Below are 8,905 nucleotides of genomic sequence, written 5' to 3'. Positions count from 1 at the left end.
GAATATAGGGAGTCCTGGTGTGGTGTTGTAGGATGAGCACTGGACTGCTCACCACAGGTGAGCAGTTCAAACCTAGTAGTCACACCTCGGAAACCCTATGCAGGTTGCTATGAGTTGGACCAACTAAACAGCACCTAACAACAACATCTGGCACATAGAGGAAGGATCCATTTCATAGACAGCATTCAGCTATGCTCCTCCATCAATAATGAAGCTTGTTTATTTAGATGACAGTTCAAGCATCTCTGATATCTAAATTTGAGTGGTGAAAAGTACAATTAACTTGGTGAACGTAAAACCACATTCCTCCATCTGTAAGGGACAGTCCCTCAGTGTAAGACTCTGAAGAAGCCAATTCTGTGGTAAACCGGGTAAACAACAGACTGTTGGAAAATGTGCCTCTCCTTCCACTGCTGTCTTTTAGAACAGTTGAGCTTGAACATCTTTAACATATAATACACTTATCTGGTATTGCATACAAAGAATAAGAGTCAACATTCTGTTTTTGTGGGTCCTAGGCTGTGGGTTTGGCAGTACATGTGCCTGGGTTCCCGGCTCCTTAAACCCGCGTGAGTAATGGTAACTGGACCCCTTTCCATTTCCCACCCATACACATGTCTTCAGAGAGAAAAGACTAAACAAAATGTTCTTTTTTTATTCTAAATGAAAATAAATAGAAAATCGAGTGGGAGAAAGATCTGGTCAAATTTATTGTAAATGCCAGAAAGAAGGCCAATCACAGTAAGTAAGAAATCCTTTGTTACAGTTTTTGTTTTGTTTTGTTTTGTTTTTAATGCCAATGTATTTCAGTGACTATTTAATCTGAAAATTCCTTTCACCATAGATCAGGTTCTTCCTGAGTACTTAACATCTGTCCCTTCTTGCAATAGGTGCTGTGAGCTGGCTCCTAGAAAAGCTTAGAAGTTTTTTTAAACTTATTTTCTTTTTCAATTTTCTATTTGTCTTCTGAGTAAACACAGAAGAAGTAATATTAATGTTTGCATGTGCTTCCTCCCCCAATTTTTGAAACTAATGAAAAGGATATTTAACAAAAGGTATAATCAGAAACGATGAGGTGAGAGAGGGGGATGATAGCTAACAGGTGAGAGACGTCAGTGAGTTTTTGGAAGCTAGAAAGTAGATGGAGAAGTAACAAGTAACTTAAAGTAAATATGCAGTTGAAACGATGTCAGATTACCCAATAAGCAAGGTAAACATGAGTTGTGCTTATTTACTGATCTGTAGTGGACACACTTATTGAGTACTCTGTCCCTGAATTGATACTACAGACAAACAAAGCTGAGTGTTCCCTGCTGAATGTACCAAAGACTTAGAAGTTGGAGGCACTGAGTACTACAAAAAGAATGGGGTTAAAAACAAGAAGATTAATTGAAAATTTGCATAAGATACAATGAAATTTCCATGTTTACCCTCTTTTCTGGAGTACTGATGAGTACTCCTCCTCTACCATTGCACACACCTAGAAATTTATTTCTTTGGAGATGCTCTTGATTTGGGATGAGAGTAGTCCTTATAATGTTGTTGTTAAGTGCCATTGAGTTGGGTCCAACTCATAGTGACCCTGTATAGAGTTTTTGAAGAGTGGCTGGTGGGTTTGAACTGTCAATATGGCAGTTAAAACTGACTTTGTGGTCTAGAGCTAACCCTACAGTGACACACCAGGACTTATACTGAATAGTGAGTCGCATTCCCTCCAATTGTCTGCCTCCCAGAATGCTGATTCTCAGGCTGTAGATTGGATAATTCGCTGGAGAAACTGAAAGGACCTTTGTTGTTGTTAAGTTCTGTTGAGTCAGTTCCCATTCATAGCAACTCGGTATAGAGTTTCCAAAGAGCAGCTGCTGGGTTTGAGCTGCTGACCTTGTGGTTTAAACTGACCCATGGCACTATATCAGAACTCTGAGAGGACCTAGGCTTTCTAATATTTGGAATAACCTCATTAAGACATCTGGTTTATTGCCTACTCATCCTCTGGTAAAGTCCACCAACTGACAACTTCTGTACTCTCCTTTTCATCCCCACCTAGATGGAGAATGTCCAATTGTTTTCTTCTGCTTCACTCTTAAATATGAATTGATATCCAGGAATTACCAAGAACTACTTACTAGGAGTCTTCTGTTTTGAATAGAGATGATAATAAATAAATAGAAATAAATGCAATAGAGAGAGAAGAGAAATTTTTAAAAACTCTAGAGTTAAATATTCTGGGGGAGGTAAGAGGTAACATTGCATCCATAGTATTAGAACAGGACTTTATTAAAAAATAGTTATCAGAGATACAAAAATAACTTATGATTATTACAAATACAATACCCAAATTAAAAATTAAATAAACATATTGGAAATTCATGTTGAAGAAATACCTAAGAGAGCAGAATGACATATCGAAAGATAGACAAGAAAATATTAAATGATATGAAGCACTGAGGTTCAATCTAGGTTCTAAGAGGTCCTAGAAAGGCAACATTTGCTTAAGATGAATTATCAGAGAAGAGAAAATTGAAATAAATTTCAAATAGTCAATAAGATTACATAAATCTCATACAAAAGGGACTGCTAAATGTCAAGACCATAACAAAATAGAAAAGAAAAAAATCACAAATACAATGTATTTGGAAACAAAGAGAAGATACCAGAAATATCAAGGCTGATAAAGTAGGTATTATTTTCAATTTATGGTTTAGAATGGCATAAATTACTAAAAACCAAACCAAACCCCAAACCACCAACTTTGTGAATTTTGAAATCTGAGTATTCAAAAATAGAGTACTGCTTTCAAAATTATTAAGGAAAATTATTTTCATTCTAGAAATTGTAGTTCTAGATTGCTCAAGTTCTAAAAAAATTATCTGTTCTGCTTCCTTTCTTACAGAACCACTGGAAGAAATAAGTAATGAAAGGAAACAGGAAATAAGAGGCAAAAAATTCTAAGGATGGTGGCAAAGGGAAGTCTGAGGAGTGCAACATAAACAATTATTTGCATATCATAATAATGTAAACATTGTTTTAACCAAAAAATGTGATAGAACTATATTAGGAAGATAAGAAGTGGTGAAGTGAGGTTATTAATGTTGGCAATATTGGGAGTAGAAGTTGTGATTTAAGAGAGCAGAAACTTGACTGAAATAATATTTTTTAAATTGACAAGGAATAGAAGCAGAAGCACATTATTTATAGAACTGAGCACCACAAAATTTCTGAAAATATGAAATTAGTTGCTTCTGGGGAACAGAACTTATTTCAATAATGGTGAGGAAAGAATTAAAAAAAAAAAAAAAAAAGACTTTGAGTTCCATTAGAAAATTTCAACTATGTGCCTGCATGAAATAATAATAAAAAAGCATTAAAAGAATTGATGTCATTTGTATTGTATCAGTTAAGATAGGCTATGTAATGCTATGGTGTTTTCAAGAACCTCATATGCATGAGAAAGCTGGACAGTGAATAAGGAAGACAGTAGAATAATTGATGCTTTTGAGTTATGGTGTTGGAGGAGAATATTGAAAGTGCCATAGGCTGCCAAAAGAACCAATAGATCCGTTTTGGAAGAAGTGCAGCCAGAATGCTCTTTAGAGGCCAAGACGGCCAAACTTTGTCTCTCATACTTCGGACATATTGTCAGGAGGGATGAGTCATTGGAGAAAGATATCATGTTTGTTAAGGTGGAGGGTCAGAGAAAAAGAGGAAGACCCCCAATGAGTTGGATTGGTCAAGTGGCAGCATCGATGGACTCAAGCATGGCAACAGAAGTGAGGTTGGCCCAGGATTGGGCAGTGTTTTGTTCTGCTTTGCACAAGGTTGCTATGAGTCGGTACTGACTCGATGGCACCTAACAACAACAACAACAGTGTAATACTATGGTAATAAGCAACTGAAATTTTTCAGTTGCTTAATATAAGAAAGTTTATTTCTTGTCTACACTGTGTTTAACATGGGTAAACAAAAATATTTCATTTCTGCACTTCTGTAGTCATTCAGGAACCCAGGGATGAATGCCTTACGTGTCGATTACACTTTCATAATCTTTGCAGTAGTGGGTAAGATATTCTGGGTGATTTCTAATTGGCAATTAAACACTCTGGTCAGGAAATTTCATATTACTATGACCAGAATTAGATCATCAGAAAGGTGAGTATTCCATGTAGCCAAAAGCTTAAGTGAACCAAGTATCAGTGAGCAGAGTTAAAGACTACCATGTTTTCTCCATATTACTTCAGTATTTATCCCTCATCTTTCTTTTCAATGTTCTAATCCCTCAGACAATTAATTGATGTTAATATATTGACTATCTTTCTAGTTTGTACATTCCAAAGAAACTGGACTATGTAAAGGAGAACATGGCATAAGGACTGGAAGAAGACTAATTAACAACATTTGGTATGAGATGGCACAACCTTGCTTGCTGATAGTGAAGAAGACTTAAAGCAATCGCTGATGATCAGTAATTACAAGCTTCAGGATGGATTACACCTTATAAAGGAAAGTTAACTCTTCACAACTGTACCAACAAACAATGTAATGTTAAATGGAGAAAATATTCATGTTGTCAAGGATTTCATTTTACTTGGATCCACAATCAATTCCTGTGGACGGAATAGTCAAGAAATCAAATGATGTATTACATTGGACAATTCTGATGCAAAAGACCTCTGTAAAGTTTGAAAGCAAAGATGTCACTTTGAGAACTAAGATATACCTGAAACAAGCTATGGTATTTTCAATCACCTCATGTGTGAGTGAAAGCTGTGCAGTCAGTTAGGAAGACTGAAGGAGAACTGATGCCTCTGAATTACGGTGCTGGTGAAGAATATTGAATATATTATGGACTGCCAGAAGAACACCATTTGTCAGTCAGGTTTTTGTACTGTGGTGGCGTGTGTTGCTGTGATGTTGGAAGGTATGCAGTCAGTACCATGGACTGCTAGATGAATAAACAAATCTGTGTTGGAAAAAGTACAGCCAGAATGCTCCTTAGAAGTCAGGATGGCAAGACTACATCTCTCATACTTTGGACATGTTATCAGGAAGGACTAGTTCCTGTAGAAGGGTATCATGCTTGGTGAAGTGGAGGGTCAGTGAAAAAGAGGTAGATCCCCAGTGAGATGGACTGGTACAGTGGCAGTAGCAATGAATTTAAGTGTAAAAACCATTTTGAGGATGGTGCAAGAGTGGGCAGAGTTTTGTTCTGTTGTGCATAGGGTCATTATGAGTTGGAACTGACTAGAGGGCATCTAACAACAACAATAACTTCTTCAATCTGAAATGGATCAAACATGCAATCAATATGCATTGGTAGTTATGAGTGATTGAACTGAGAAAGCTAGAAACAAAGAGGAAGGATCAATAACTGAAAAATAGGGCCTTAATGGTAGGAATTAGGTTGGCGATCTCATGTTAGAATTTTGGAAGATCAACTGCTTATTCATTGCAAATACCATTTTTCCACAGCATAAAAGCCACATGAACCTCACCAGATGACATACATAGGAATGAAATTAACTATATCTATGGGAAAAGATAATGGAGAAGTTTAATACCATCAGTCAAAACAAGGCCAAGGATCAATTGTAGAACAGACCATCAATTAATTGCTCATATGCAAATTGAGGTTGAAGCGGAAGAACACTAAAACAAGTCCACAAGTGCTAATATGTGACCTTGAATATATCCGACCTGAATTTAGAGATCATCTCAAGAGCAGATTTGATGCATTAGACATGAAGAACATCATACAGAAAGAAAGCAAAAGGTCATCAAAAAGACAGGAAATAAAGATAAGGCCAAAACAAATGTTAGGAGACACTGAGACTTGCTTTTGAGTGCAGAGAAGCTAAAGCAACTAGAAGAAATGAGGAAGTAAAAGAGCTGAACAGAGTATTTCAAAGAACACCTTGAGAAGACAAACTAAGGAATTATAATGAAATGAGCAAAGACCTGGAATTAGAAAACCAAAAGGAAAGAACATGTTTAACATTTCTTATGCTGAAATAACTGAAAAAAATTCAAGACTCGACTTGAAATATTGAAGGAGGCCCGGTGTGACGCTACAGGATAATGTGCAGGACCTCAAGGTCAGTTTGAACCACATGGTCAGCTGTTCAAACCCACCAGCTGCTCCTTGGAAACCCTATATAGGGTCGTTATGAGTCGGAATCGACTTGATGGCAATTATCAACAATAACAACAACATTGGCAAAAAACATTGAGTAAGGCAGAAAGCATCAAAAGAAGATAGATGGACTATACAGAATCTATGTACCAAAACTATTTGGTTGATGCTCAACCATTTCAAGAAGTAGCATATAATCAAGACCGGATGGTATTAACAAAAAGCAGTTCAAGTTCCACTGAAGGCATTGGCAAAATACAAGTCTCCAGGAACTAACTAACACAAATTGAAACTGGAGGCTTGTGTATTGCTATGATGCTGAAAGCTCTTCAGTCAGTACCATGGATTGCCAGATGAACAAATTTGTCTTGGAAGAAGAATAGCCTGAATGCACATCGGAAACAAGGATGACTTCATCTCTTGTACTTTGGACATGTTGTTGGGAAACACCAGTTGCTGGAGAACATCATGCTTGGAAAAATGGAGGGTTAGCGAAAATGAGAAGACCTCAAAATGATGGATTGATACAGGGCAAAAGAGATGGGCTCAAACATCGCATCAACTGTGAGGGTGACACAGGAAGTGGCAGTGTTTCATTCTGTTGTACATAGGTTTGCTATGAGTTGGAACCAACTCGATGGTACCTAATAACAAGAAGCCAGAAGAACAAGCAAATCTGTGTAGTAAGAACTACAGCCAAAATTTTCCTTAGCATCAAGGATGTTCATACTTTGTCAAATGTACTTTGGACATGTTTTCAGGAGAGAGCAGTCTCTGGAGAAGGACACTGTGCCCTTCGTCTCCTTTTTGATCAGCTCGTCAATCTCGGAAGCAGCTTGGGTCAATCAGACACACAATTCATAACTGTTGGCCTTAGTCTTCACTCTTGATGACCTTGAACAAGGGCTTGAGCTTTTCTTTCAGCTTCTTCCTTTCACCCACTGGAAGGAGGAACCGCAGCCTCATGTGAGCATGCTCGACCTTCATGTTGGCCTTTAACTGCCTGATCACCTCCAGAGCCTGCTGCTTTGCACTCTTGTTGGTTTTGACTGAATAGTGGATGTCCTTCATGGCTCTCTTGATCAGGATGACAGTGTATGGTCTTTTTGTCTCAGGGTTCACACATTTGTCTGCTACAGTGGTTGAAATGTCCTGAAACATCTGCTCCAGCTGTGTGTGTCATTTTTTGTCAGATACTTGAAGCTCTCCTTTTGTCAAAATCTGCTTACAGATTTCAGTCTGGTGGTCAGTTCCAAACACACTGACAAGATCCTCCTTCTTTGCAACCTGACCTTTGGAGACATTTACAAACACGGAGTGGGTCTGAAGAACTTCATCCAGGTCTTTTTCCACGCCGCTCCCCGAGCCGACGACCTTGTTTTTGTAGCAGGCGATTTCGAAGCTTTTCCTGGAGAGCTTCATGCGCACCACCGCCACATTGGTCACGTGGATCTGGTTGGTAGGGGTGAAGATCACAACATGGTTGGTGGCTATTACAGGCCTCCAAGTAGGCGAACCAGAGCAGACCCAAGCGCCAGCCTGAGGCCACCATTGCTACGCTGTAACCACGTGTTACCTTTTGAAATGGTTGAATACCCACTGTTTATTTTGATAGAAGGACTTTTTTTTTATTGCTTCCATCTTCTTTTGACCATAGAATCCTTCAATTTTGTAAGTAGAGCCTTGAAATTTTTCTTCAGTTCTTTCATTTTGTGAAATGTTGAGCATGTTATTCCCTTATGGTTTTCTAACTCCAGATCTTTGTACTTTTTATTACAATACCTTAGTTTGTCTTTTAGAGTTGCCCTTTGAAATGTTCTATTCAGCTCTTTTACCTCCTCATTTCTTCCAGTTGTGTTCACTTCTTTATACTCAAGTACAAGTTTCAGAATCTCTTCTGACGTTCAATTAGGTCTTTTCCCCCCACTATCTTTTTAATGACCTTTTGCTTTTATCTTGTATGATATTCTTGATACCATCTCCCAACACTCTTCTGGTCTTTGATCATTATTAGTGCCTAAGGAATCAAATCTGTTTTGAGATTGTGTCTAAAACCAGGTGAGATATGTTCAAGGTCATATTTTGGCACTTAGAGATTTATTTTAGTTTTCTTCAGCTTCAGCTTGAACTTGCATATGAGCTATTGTTTGTCTCTTCCACATCTGTTCCTGGCCTTGTTGTGCCTGATGCTGTTGAACTTCTCCATCGTCTCTTACCACACTCATAGTCAATTTGATATCTGTGCAATCCCTTTGGTGAAAGAAATATTTATAGTCATCTTTTATTTTATTTAAAAAGGGATTTGAAATGAAAAAGTGGTTGGCCTTCCAAAATTCTATCATGCAATCTTCAGCATTATTTCTATCACTGTTGTTGTTGTTAAGTGCCGTTGAGTCGGTTCCGACGCATAGCGACCCTGTACAGGGTTTCCGAGGGTGTAAATCTTTACAGGAGTAGAAAGCCTCATCTTTTTCCTGTGGAGCGGCTGGTAGTTTCGAACCGCTGACCTTAAGGTTCGCAGCCCAATTTGTAACCACTACGCTAACAGAGCTCCTTTCTATCACTAGGGACATATTTTCCAAATACTGATCCTTCCTTTTGTGTTTTCAACTTTTTTTTCGTGTTCCAATCACCAAAGGAGCTCTGGTAGCGTAGTGGTTACGAATCGGGCTGCGAACCTTAAGGTCAGCGGTTCGAAACTACCAGCCGCTCTGTGGGAGAAAGATGAGGCTTTCTACTCCCCTAAGGATTTACACCCTCGGAAACCCTGTACAG

At 38.3% G+C, this 8,905-nt stretch overlaps 1 pseudogene; it reads right to left on the bottom strand.

Annotated features, from left to right (window-relative positions):
- Window positions 1-1,254: 1,254 nt before the first annotated feature.
- The window catches only part of LOC102840526, a 16,386-nt pseudogene continuing 8,735 nt past the window's right edge, over window positions 1,255-8,905 (bottom strand).

Source organism: Chrysochloris asiatica, unplaced genomic scaffold (assembly GCF_000296735.1).
Source record: "Chrysochloris asiatica unplaced genomic scaffold, ChrAsi1.0 scaffold00019, whole genome shotgun sequence".
Taxonomy (NCBI): domain Eukaryota; kingdom Metazoa; phylum Chordata; class Mammalia; order Afrosoricida; family Chrysochloridae; genus Chrysochloris; species Chrysochloris asiatica.
Note: the sequence above shows the minus strand (reverse complement) of the source record. Positions and strands in the feature narration are given on the sequence as shown.